Genomic DNA, 13,149 nt, shown 5'->3' with positions numbered 1-13,149 from the left:
AACCTCAATTGAAATTTGTCTGATAATTTTCTTATGCTTAGACTAGGATTGTGTTTTGAAAAGGATCACCACAAAGGTAACCTGTCATTTTCATCACATCAAAGGACATAATCACATTATTGAAACTAAATATTGTTCACTATATTGAGGGGGTGTCTGTTAGGTTTTTCCAGGGTAAAGTTATACCATTTCCTCCTTTTCTGTACTGTACTCTTTGGAAAAAAATCACTGTATGCATTCATCCCATTCTTAATGGATGGAGAGCTATGTTACCCAATTTTTCCATAAAATTAATGTGTCTGTTGTCCCCTAATTACATATATAGTCAAAACATTTTTTTAAGGACTTTGGATCTGCTACAAATAAAGTGGGAAACCACCAGATGACTCTGAAAAGTAGAGTGACATGGAGTGACATGATCTTAACTGAAAGGGTCACTCTGGTATCTTTGAGAAAATGTAGGACAGCAAGAGCAAAAGCTGAAGGGAGTCCAGTCAGAGGCTACAGAAATAATGCAGGTGGGTGACCAGGGTGTCTTGACCCAAAAAGGTAATGATGACAATAGGGAGAAGCATCCAAATCTGGACCCATTTCAGGATTTGCTGATGAACTGGAGAGAAGGGAGAAAAAGAAGTATCAAAGAAGATTCCAAGAATTGTATGATGAGCAAAGAGAGCAGAGCTGCCATGTACCAGAAAGGAAAGACTAATAGAGAAATAGGTTAGAGGGACTAAGATTAGGAGTTCAGTTATGAACAAGATAATTTAGAAATCACTATGTTTAGAAGTGGCCCCCAAAGGCCCATATGTAAGACTTGGTACCCAGCCTGTGGTGCTACGGGGAGATGGTAAACCCTTCATGAGATGGGGCCTACTGGAAGGGAGTTAGGTCACTGGAGGTATTCCCTGAGGAAGTGGACCCCAACCACGTCCTCCCCACACCCTCTTTGCTTCCCAGCTGCCATGAGGTGAACCAGGCCTACTCTACCACCATAATGTACTGTACTGCCACAGGCTCAAAGCAGCAGGGCCAAACAACCATTGAATGAAACCTGTTAAACCATGAGTCAAAATAAACCTTTTCTCCTTCTAAGCTGATAATCTCAGATACTGAGTCACAGCAACAGAGAGCTGACTAACCCAGAACAGCCTACAGGTTATCCAAATAAGGGTTTTCAGCAGGCAGAGATACAGGCAAAGTCCAGCCAGAGGCTTTAGAGTGTCAGGATACAAATGATAGTATCTAAAACAAGGAAATGGAATGAGAGGACAGACCAGGAGAACACAGAGGAAACAAAAAAAAAAGGAAAAACCAAGATGGAGCCTTGTTGCTCCCCAAGATCTGAGAAGAGAAGGAAGAACCAGCAAAGAGAGCGCAGGAGTAGTTAAGGGAACCAAGAAACAGTGGTGTAATGAAAACAATAATAAATCTTTCTGAGCATTTGAATCTACCATCAGAACTTAGAAAGGACCCCTAAATCCTGGCTGCTGCCATACTGCCCTCACCACCACTGCTGAAAGGACCTGGGTCACCTCCCCTCCCAAGTCATAGGCTCAACATGTAAAATTGCTGCAGCTGTCCTCTCCCAAGTTACTCAGTCTAATCACTGTCCCTGCCAACACCCAGCGGGATCCCTAAACACAAAAATCACCTTCCACAACCCACCCAACATAGTTCTCATAAGACAAATCACGGTTGGGTAAACTTTCTGAAGCACATTCATAACTGAGGCTTTCTAAAACCCTGAATTTATTCTGTAAACCTGGCTAACAGAATACCACTGTAATTTGAGTAAATTATTACATACAATCTCTTGATCAGAAAAAAAAAAAACTTTTTAGGAGATATTATTAACCCTACAGTAATATAAGCAACAACTGTAAACTTGTGTTTCACTAGAAAAGACCATGATCAAAATTATGGCTGTTACTCTATGCAAAACAAATAGTAAAGCTAAGAGTGGGAGATACCAATACCATTTCATCTGAAAAGTACACTATTACCTAGAGTTCATGCTTATGAAAAGTAAACTCTGAAAACCATTTTTGCCCAAGGCTACACTTTGTTATTTAGAAGGCGATCATTCCACTTGCACTAGTAATTTAGGATTTCTAAAATACATTTTCCAAAGTGAAAAAGAAAGAATGTTTACTTAGTTCAGTCTTAAAGAGCCCTCAGGTCCAATGCTTAAATATCTTTAGTATAGATTTCTTTTTTTTTTTTTTTTTATATTTATTTATTTTAGTTCTCTGCGGACACAACATCTTGGTTTGTATGTGGTGCTGAGGATCGAACCCAGGCCGCACGCATGCCAGGCGAGCGCGCTACCGCTTGAGCCACATCCCCAGCCCCTTTAGTATAGATTTCTGAAAATCCATTAATACAGGAAGAAAGATGATTTTTCTGGTAAAAATAAGATATTAATATCCTCATATTTCTTCATTAGAGAAATTCTCGTGTTAAGTGCTCCAATCAATTACTGTGGATGCATATTCTTCACAAAACAACAGACTCTGTACTGAGAATATAAATGCATATATACACATTTAAATCTTAAGTTTAAGACTTAGACATGTTTAATACGCTTCAAAGACAGGGCAGTAGGTAGGATTCAGCATTACACATATCCAGGTTTGTCAAAAATCAGTACATTTATTAATGAGAGGGTACCATTCTTACATGCACAGGTAGTAATTTTAGTCCTCTATACATTAGGAAAACATTATTAAACTTTTCATTCACATAAGATAAAAATATACAAAAATGTTAAAGAATTTTGTGTTCTCCCTCATTGTGTTCTATTCCATATTTTCGTTACATCAACATCAATGAGGGTGTCACTAGAATTTAAAATTTGGAATTGAGAGCTTAATGTTCAATTTAGTGTCACTTTTTTTTTTTCTTTTTTCCTTTGGTGCTAGGGATGAGCCCAAGGTTTCACAAATAATAAGCACACATGCTACCACAGAGTTACACTTATTGCCATTTTCAAAGAACTTTTTAAAGAACTCTAAACTGCAAAGATAAACACATTTTCAAAGCAATGTCACAAAATTGTCAAAAGAAAATAAAAAGTAAATGATTTGCTTGAAAATTTTTTGTATCAAATAAAATGTTCAGTGATTTCTAAAATCCCTTCAATAGAAGTCAAAAAATTATGTTACCAAAAAGGCTACTTGTTACTTGGCTATTATCTATTTATAGCTTCCAGAAACATTTGTAGGGGAAGCAAAAATCAAAATTAAACCTTCTAATAAATTATAAATGCAGACAGTACTTTTAAGAGCTTTCTGAAAAACTAATGAGTAGACCCCATTTATTTTCTAGGTGAATACTAATCTTTTAAACCCATACTAATAGAATTTTCAGTAAAAATGAGAGGAAGTTATGACTCTAAAAACTGAACAGTACTGAACTGTACTTTTGACCTTGCATATATCACTTCATTACTTCTGGTAACTCCATTTATATGTTGTTGTTGTTGTGGGTTTTTTTTTTTTTTGGTTGTAGATGGACACAATACCTGTATTTTATTTATTTATCTTTATGTGGTGCTGAGGATCAAACCCAGAACCTCACACATGCTTAATAAGTGCTCTACCACTGAGCCACAACCACAGCCTCTTACATGTTGTTTTGATTGGAGCTATAATAAGTCTGTGACTCTAAGATTTAAGTATTTTATTCACATGATTACCTGAGAAACTGGTCTTCAAACTCCTAATACGGACAGTACAGAGCTATAAACCTGACTTTATCAGAACTTAAAACATCTGCATTTACATGATTTAATTAATCTCAAAGTTTTAAAAGTGTTTGCACCTGTAAGATTGTAAAACATTTTTCAATAACCTCTAAGAGCTAATTGACCTACAACTATATGAACCTACAGAACATTTCCATTAGTAATATGAAGACCATTGTTTCTAGTTGTTCTGTGCTACAGTGACATTAAAAAACTAATAGTAAAAGTCAAGATGACGGCTGCACCTAGGTTTCTGGCTGGGTAAGGCACACCTGTGCTGTACCTCTTTTCTTCCTCTCTTCACAACTGGAGATGTGATCAGTGTACATTACCTATCCTCCAATCACTGCATGCACATTCCAGGACAAACTTGGCCACCCAGAAGCTCAATATTCTACTTATTGTGATTTAAGGTCACCTCACCTCATGTATTTTTCTCTGTAAAAAGAAATGATTTAAATGTTGTTTTAAAAGGGTGGCCTCTGATTAACACTGGCCACTTTTCCAAAAATAGGAAGGTTTTATTATAGGTCAAATTATGCTCTCTGTGTTCTTAGGAACACACACTAGCATTTCACTAAATAGTGGATCATGAATGTAAATGTTCCATGCATGCAGAAGTTCATCAGGCAGAAAGTCCCTCATCTTCCTTACTCTCCTTAAAATGTTCTTGTTGCCTATTCTCTTCGCCTCACACCTCAGAAGGGATTGGGGCCCACCCTACCCATAAACAGATATTCTCACTGCCATAAAAAATTCTTTCTCTTCTTCAGCTCTTCTCCCCTAAATTATCTCAGAAACTCAAACATGGTCAACCATCCCTTCACTGTTGGCTGTCACCTTTTGCTAAGTCTACAAACAGATTCATCCCTACTTATAATACACAACTCTCAACCTGCATTTCCTTTAAACTATTTTTCTCTCTCATACTGGCAAAGATCTCTAGAACAAAAATAAAGTGGTTTCTCTGCATCACCTTGACCTCCTAATAGAACTCTTCTAAAAACCACGTCACCCTCACCTGCTCCACACAAATCCTTCAGATCCTTCTTGGCAAATAAAGTAACTTCTTCTGGCATCACAAGCTGATGTCCAATCCAATGATCATTTCTCAGTGCTTATCTTCTCTGATTTAATGTCACATTTGATGCTACTCACCCCTATCCCCAGCAATCCTGTGTCCTTTTTATTGTCAAACTACCTAAAAAACAAAGTCAATCCATAACATGTAAAGAACAAGACTCTACACCTTCCTGATTCTATTTAATACTCTTTTGTACATGTACTGCCTCTTTCACCTTAAAGTCTGGTATTACACACTTGTGACTTTCAACTCGTCCCATATGTGCTTATATTACCACCCTTAAAGATATCATCCACTCCACCTCAATCATGAAAAACCATGACTGAACCCCATATTCAATCCCTAACCTCTCAAGTGCCTTAGACCACTTTTCCTAAAAAACCATCAAACCTAAGCCTGTTTTCCACTCATTCTCCATAGCAAAATAGTAGCATTTTCACTGTATTTTCCTATTTCAGTGTAGTTTTACCAATTCCTCAACTCATTCAACTTGGCGACCAAAAACCAAAAATCAAATAGAGAAGGAGGGGCTGGGAAACAATACCTGAAATCTAGCACCAGCTTTGTCTCTAATCAACCATCTGAATTCAAAGAATTACTTCTGTGAACTCCATTTCTTTGACAAATTAGAAATTGGATAAAATTTTTATAGCCTTCTACCCTCCCCACATATTCCCCTTTTCCCCACCACCTCAAATCCAGGATTTCTATAACCTCTTTTTCCTGCCTGCCAAAATTCCATTTCTAAAGAGTTATCTAGATTTTGAGACTTTCTACTTCCTCAATTTCTCAAAACTGTTCCCTTCAGCCAGGCACAGTGACTCAACTCCAGGGACTCAGGATACTGAGGCAAGAGAATCCTAAATTCAAGGCTAGCCTCAGCAAATTGAAGAGACTCTCATCAACTCACAAATTTTTTGTCTCAAAGTAAAAAATAAGGACTGGAGATGTGACTCAGTGGGAAAGCACCCTGGGTTCAAGCTCAAGTACCAAAAAACAAAAACAAAACAAAACAAAACAAAAGTTCCTTTCCATTTCTGTTACTATTTTCTGGTTCACAGGTGCACTTGTTTTTAGGCATAGTGTTTTTAACACTTCTTTGGCATTCTGCCTATTCAAATTTCTTTGTGATTTTATTCACTAGTTTGAAAATAATATTTCTGCTTAAGTATACTCATCTTAACCTGTATTAAAGACTTTCAATAATCTGATTTCATTATTATTAATTCCTATTTCAAATCAAAACGGTGTACTAACCATGAGGCTTGCAACAAGGTGAAACACCAAGCTGTCCTGAGCCAATGACAACACCCAGAGTTGAGGCTCAACTAATCCAACATCTACACCTCTTCCCTTCTGAAAAATAACGCAAACAAATTTATTTTATTTTTCCTGCACTCCACTTTTCACATACAGCTTTATTTTCACTTTCAGTGTTTCCTTCTTTTCCTCTATCCTCAATCCTTATTATGAAAACAATCCTCCAGATCTATATAATCAATCTAAATCATTGCCATAGGTTCTTCAATGTTCTACCTAGACAAAGATACATCATAAATCAAAAGAAAATAGGATTAAAAATGCACTGATAATAAACTAACCAAGCATTCCCCTAGACAGCATGACGCTCTTAGTACTCTCTTTCCTCCATTCATCACATTACAGTCAAGCCACACCATCCTATCTATAACTTGCTCTGCACATGCCATTTGCTTTCCTTGAACTATTCCCTCCTAATCCACTCTTCCCTCATAACTCATCCTTTCCTATATCTGCCTAATCCCAGATCTCCAGCTTGCTGAAATGTTTTGATGGACTGTCCTGACCCAAATGGATCTCTTGTTAACATTGATTTTGATGTTTAATATCTTTCTCCCTCAGTGGACTGCAATCTCTGTTAAGGGGAGGAAACCTAACTTGTTCACTACTGTATACTGCATTTAGCCCAAAGTTTGGAACAGAGAGGATCCATAGCTGTTGGACTGGTAAATGGATAGATGGATTAAGATTAAGAACAGAGAATAAAAGGCAAGACTAAATAGGGGAGGGGAGACAAGGAGGGTCAATATGAAAAAAAAATAATAATACATCCATTACTCTCAATAAGAAATCCAGGCACAATCACCAAGCCAGTAACAACACTGCAAATGGCCCTGCAGATGGCTCTAGATTCCAGGAGCCCAAAAAGAGGTCACTATCCACATCAAAATGCTTCAAAATTGGCTACAGGTAATGCCAGATGGGTGCCTGTACAATAGACCTTATCATGAAGCTCTATACTTTTAATAGTCTCTGAAAGATAAAGATGACTAATTTTCTTAGAAGCTTAAGAAGATATATAATTACTTTATGGACTTCTCCTATACAATGAACCTTGGAATTAAGCAAGAATTTAGATAATATTTAAATCTGAGACTTTCAGAAAGGAAGACTTTAAAAAAAAACATGCTATATACAATATATATTTTATATATTTCTAATTTGATTGAATACATTTTTAAGTTTAATGCTCCTCTTAGATATGAAAGGAGAAAATAGCAATTTTCTAATATTAAATGTCTATCACCCATTTTTAAAACTCCTTTCCAGAATAAATGGATAAGCCAACACTCGCAAAATGAACAACTGAGTCCAGAAGACAGAACTTGGTTTCATCTCTACATTATCTGCTCAAAAGAACACTTTCCTACTGTAGATTCCCACTCACAAATATTAAAATGCACAGTAAGCCTTATGACTTCTATTAAATCAGGAGATACTTTCAGCCACAAATTGGGCCATTGAGATAGTATTTAATGCAGTAATAGTGTTTTAAACTGATTTGGCACCTTATTGATTCTATGTAAAATCAGACATATTTGCATGAAAAACAGGTGGTAGCAGACTTCCTGAGGATTTAAACAAAGTCTTTAAGATTCGTCCCATTTTTAAAATTTGAAGAAAATTACTACTTCATAGGTGGCTCTAGAGCTAAGCCTAAGACATACATACACTAGAATGGCAAGGACCCAGCAAAGTGAAAATAGTATTAATTTGCACCACAACTTTTAACATGGCTCTAAATGATTTACTACCATGATAAGAACCCAACAGACACTTTTAGTGACAAATTAAAAGATACAAATAAGGGGCTGGGGATATGGCTCAGCAGTCAAGAGCTTGCCTAGTATGTGTGAGGCCCCCAGTTCAATCCCCAGCACTTACTAAAAAAAAAAAAAAAGGAATACAGGTGGCCAAAATGATTTTTATGAAGTCCTGTCTTACTTCCACAGTGACAAAGAATTTGGCTTTTCTAAGATGTTAATTTTTCCAGAAATGGATATACAAATGAAAGTTTTAATCAAAACTTAACATTGAGCTTGTTAAACAGCACATTTGACATAACAATCAACTGTTGTTTTTTACAACTACATAATATTTGAAGTGTTTTTACATCATAAACCTTCTAATACATAACAAGGTAAAAGGGATGATTCTAATCGTGGAATCAGAGCTATCCTCCTAAGACACAAAGACAAATACCAAAATTAAGCTATATAACTAGGGTACTTGAGTACCTATAACAACTAAATGTGTCAGATAACATAACCTAAACTCTTCCAATGAAGGACACAACCATTGCCTATTTTCAACACCCGCCAAGTATCTTCTTAAACTATTCAATACTGAATAGATGATGCACTAGGAATCTGCTTTTGGAAAAGGTAAGTAAGTAATTGAAGGTTGATGCACTTCTTATGATTTGTAAGTCACTGTTATTTAAAAAAAAAAAAAAAAAACAAGGAAAGGAAAGGAAAAAACTCTTCTCTACCAGTCACCATGGAGTTAACAAAAGCCACTTAATGAAACCATAGTCCAAACACATGCAAAAAAAAAAAATTAACTGCATAAAAAATATTTATGAGTGTATTTTCCTAATACATAAAATTGCATCCTTGTTTCCAAAGCTCTGCAATTCAGAATACTGGGTTCATTAAAAAAAAAAAAAATCTTAAGAGAAAGTTATCTTCCCAAAAGAAAGCGCCTTACTAAGAAGTACTGAAGAGCCAGAATCTCTTTAATGAAAATCTTACAAGTTTCTCTTCCAGAGAATACAGAAACAACTGACAAACCGCATATTTTACAAACATTTAGTCCCGCAGTGTAGCAACCGCAAGTCTTCAATCTGCATTCAACCAGTTGCACCTAAACCTCAGGGCAGCACTCCTACAGGGCACAAAACATCTAAGACAACTCTGCGACTCCATTTCAAAGACCCCACTCTCCGCGACGGGCCTTCCTTTCATCTCACCTACGTAGTAAATGTTTCATAAACTGGAAGAGATCAGTCAATCCAGGAGCAGGCAGGAGTGTTACCCGCAAGGAGAAGCGGAGCGGTGCAAGGTGTTCCGGGCTGGGGTCAGCAGCGCTCACCCTCGGCCGCCTGGAGCCAGCCTAACGAGGCAGCCGCGATGTCCAGCAATGGCTCCCCGGGCCAGATCCCGCGCTCAGGGCCCGCCGCCGGCTCGCTGCAGCACCAGACCCAGTAATTACCATGCCGTTCACGTCGCCAATTACCACCCCCAAGCCACTCCGCCTCCGCATCCTCCCAAGCCGCCGCAAACCGGGCGCCAGGACTGAACTTTCCAGGGGGAAAGAAGAGGACTCAACTCCTTACCACCTTCCAGCCGGGCTCTTTCTTTCTCCCGATTTACTGGGATACCGGGAGGAGCAGACTCCTGAGCTGGACAGCCTCAAGAAGGCACCCACCTAACAGCCAGCCCGAGGAGGGAACAAGTTGCATGCCCGCCGGGCACAGACGCTGCAGCCCGACAGCCGCAGCCGCAGAGCGGCGCTGCGCCCTCACCTACTTTCCAAACTTTCTTCCCTTCAAACTTACTGCAAAGTTGGCCCCAAGCGGCAACAGCGCTCTCGGGGCACGCACCTCGTCGCCTCAGCGCGCCCCCGAGCGGGGAGCGGGTCTGCCGGGGACCTCACTGGGTCCGCACGTCCGCATGGTGCTGGCAGCCGGCTTCACCACTCGCCGCCTGCGCTGCCGGCACCGAGGCATCCAGCTCGGCCCGGTGCCTCAGGACCTCCGCACGAAGGATATCCCTCCGCCTGCGGCCACGCCTGCCTGCGCCGGCGCTCGTTTCTCCAGCGCGGAAACTCTAGCTGACTTTCTGCGGCGGCGGGACTCAGAGCCCACGGGTCCTAGGTAACAACTATCTGCCCGAAGTCAAAAGAGACCTTGAACCTACAAAGGCCAGCTCTGTGCAGGGATAAGAGCAAGCGCCGGTGCTAGCGAGGAACAGCTTTGGGCTTGTTCTAATGCCGTTAGTTATGGCCAGCACGCAGATGCTGGTGAAAATATGGAATGTTCCCCTTTAGGAAAGGGGTAACATTCGCTTGGCTTAGAAAAAGAAAAAAAGCTAAGACATGAGGGCTACGCGTCCCTCAGGCTTTTTTATAACTTTCAGGAAATTCCTGAATCTGCATTTGAATGCCTGGGTTCTGGGTCTGCGTTTGTTTGGTGGAATAAACTACTACAGGTCACAAAAGGAATGTAGTTAAGATAGGAATCTACTTCCTCCTGAAATCTAAGCTAAGTCCGAGGGGAAAGGAGGTATTTCCTCCGCGACCTCTTTGTGCAGAACTAGTTAGACCCCAGAACCTTCCGGGTCCGGCAGCTAACCCCAGCGCCAGCCTCTCCGGGCACCAACACCAACACCCCCCCACCCCCACCCCTCGCCAACTCCCCGTCTGCGGACAAAAGGCAGCCAAGTCTCCTCGTGCACTCTCTCCCCCGATAGTTCCGCAAACTGCATCCAGTCTAACGACTACAAGTTCCCCAGGGAGAAAAGGGAGCCCCCGTCGCCGGCGCCAAACGCCCCCACGCTGGTAACTCTCTTGCGGGGGTAGCGCCCAGTCTCTGCGTCCCAGGGCTGAAAGCCCATCCCTGCACCCACAGATCTCCAAACGGGCTTAGCGCAACTGAGACTCAGCCGAAACCCTGAGCGTTCAGGAGCGTTGAGACGCAGCCCAGGAAAGAGAGCGAACTTAACCTCGGAAAGTTTCTGGGGCTTCAACATTTTCACACTGTGTGGACCAAGAGATCAGATTTTCCTGGGACCGGTGGAGGGAGCTACAGGGGGGATGGCGAGACAGATATGGACGAGAGAGTCCAGTGTTAGAACACTGTTTCCTTGGTTCAAAGTTAATATCACTTCCTAAGCCATCTTAAATAAGATGACTGAAAAAAATAATGGTGTCTAGCATGTTTTGATGGGGAAGAAAAAATAATGCCTACAGAATGGGGGTGCGGATTCATAGCACCATATTCGCTGATCACTATTTAGAATACACATAAATTCACATACTCAGTAAACACCACTATCCAAAGACTTGTTTGGCCACCGCCTCAATTGCGCAAAGTGCTACTGGTGTTACAGGTCAATTTCATACATGGAACACCTCGAAAGTGAATGACCTGATCTCCAAGCTCAACCGGTTTGCGCCCCTTGCTGAATTCTCAGAAAAATACCACCACACAACAACGCCAGCCGTTCAGGGGTTGGGGGACGGAGAGCATGGTGTAGTACCAGGAGGGAAAAGGAAGAATAGTAAAAAGTACAAAAATACCATTCCGTAACAAAATTACAGGATTTTCTGAATGGCATAAAAGAATCCTGGAGAAAATTGTTGTCTATTAATAAATAATAGGCTTACTATAACTAAACATCTATTTGAGAATCCCGAGTTGCCAGGCTCACCGAGAAATCTAATTGCCTGGAAGAAGTTGCACTTCGTCGCCACGGGATCCACAGAGATTCAGACTCTGGTGCTGCCAGGATTTTACTGATCTTTAGCCTCTACATAACGAAATGGAGATGACTTTTCGGCCAATGTCGAATTACCTTCACATAAAAGAAAAATGTGATTCAAGTTCCACATGTGTCCTTTACAAAGAATCAACCAGATCCCCCAGAGACTCATGGAAATTAAGGGGAAGGGGGCAGTTCCCAATACTAAAAACCTTTCCTCCAGGACTGCCTTTGAATCTAGTTCACCCCAGCTGATTTTTGGAAATTTACCGCCCGTTTGGTTGGTAAATTAAGGCTGCTGAAGCAGTGGCAACTGAGCTCGCGTCCAAGTCCCTGGAGTGCTCCGCAGTCACAGGTCCAAGTTCGCCTTCCGCGGAATCCGGCAAGGAGTGCGCTTTGCCGGGTGTCCGGACTAGAGGGCGCTGCGCCACTGCAGATCATGCGGTCCCCGATGCGCCCTCCCAGGGCACCATTTCTAGAATAAGTTACGTTCGAAATAACGCACAAACGACATTGCTTCTCAAGTTCTTTTGAACAGTGCTCTGTATGTATTTTTTGAGTTCCAAAAGCTATGCACACAGATCTTTCATTCCCAAGCCCTGCACAACCAGAGTGTTGTGCAGTTCCTTGAGCGGAAAGCCTGCGAGATGCACGCATATCCAGCATTCTCTTGGAGCCAAACAGCCCACGTTATTTCATTTACCTTTAAACTTAAAAAAAAAGAAAAAAAAAGCATGTATTAAACAAAGGACTTACCACTCTAGTCCAGTCCTCGGTGCTCCGCTTTGCGCTCCCAGGCAGTTGGGTAATTCGCACGCTGTTTGGATATTGTTAAGAGCCGTGTTTTAAGTACCAACTTTGCCTCTCTTGGATCTTCAGCATATCCCCAACCAGAGTGCGATCCGCCCGCGCTGCTGGGACCCAGGTGGCCGCATCTCCAGAGGCTTCCGACCAGGGGGAAACTTGAGCACCAAAAGGAGACGAAAAGAGAATGCGCGAGCGCTGGAGAGGGCAGGAGAGAAGCCAAGTTTGTCAGGACATGTCCAGGCAGCCAGCCGCCTAGGTGAGGAGTTGCGGCCGGGAGCTGCGGCGGATCGCAGTCTCTTTTCCCCACTCCCTCCCTCTTGGAGGAACTGGGGGAGGGGAGATGACGTCAGCGCCCCGCCTCGCCCCCAGCTCTCCAGTGAGCTAGGGGTTCTCTGACTGGGTCTGCCTCCCCGGCAGTTGCGGCTGCCAGTGCCGTGGCTGCTGAGCACCCCCTGCTGCAGCGGTCTCTGTGGTCAGAGCCGTCCCCTCGGTGAAATGTCTGCACTTCACCCTGCCTAGTCGCGCTCGCGTTCCTCTCACTCAGCACCTGAGCGGCCCCCGGACCCTCTGCGCGCACCTCTGGGGCTGACAAACCCGCTCCGGCAGCGTTTCCCACGCCTCGGACTGCAGGTGATGCTCTTCCTCTTCTGCAGCTGAAATTCGTCGCGACGTGTCCCTTGCTCGGTTTTTGCAGGGTGGAAGCAGGAGCC

General features: G+C 42.0%; 1 protein-coding gene across 8 annotated transcripts in view; it reads right to left on the bottom strand.

Annotated features, from left to right (window-relative positions):
- Nucleotides 1-12,834, bottom strand: part of Fat1 (FAT atypical cadherin 1) — a 125,049-nt gene extending 112,215 nt beyond the window's left edge. Inside the window, exons 1-2 of one of the 8 annotated variants that reach the window (XM_048791836.1) lie at nucleotides 12,389-12,831; nucleotides 11,582-11,725 (exon numbers count right to left, since the gene is read on the bottom strand). The gene's annotated coding sequence lies outside the window, so the exon portion shown is untranslated. Of the gene's footprint in view, nucleotides 1-9,486; nucleotides 9,512-9,708; nucleotides 9,914-11,581; nucleotides 11,726-12,388 lie in introns of those variants that run through there. The other 7 variants (XM_048791840.1, XM_048791834.1, XM_048791839.1 and 4 more) reach the window with 7 other exon arrangements.
- Between the last annotated feature and the right edge of the window lie 315 nt (nucleotides 12,835-13,149).

The sequence above is a fragment of the Marmota marmota genome, unplaced genomic scaffold, assembly GCF_001458135.2.
Source record: "Marmota marmota marmota unplaced genomic scaffold, marMar, whole genome shotgun sequence".
Lineage (NCBI taxonomy): Eukaryota > Metazoa > Chordata > Mammalia > Rodentia > Sciuridae > Marmota > Marmota marmota.
Note: the sequence above shows the minus strand (reverse complement) of the source record. Positions and strands in the feature narration are given on the sequence as shown.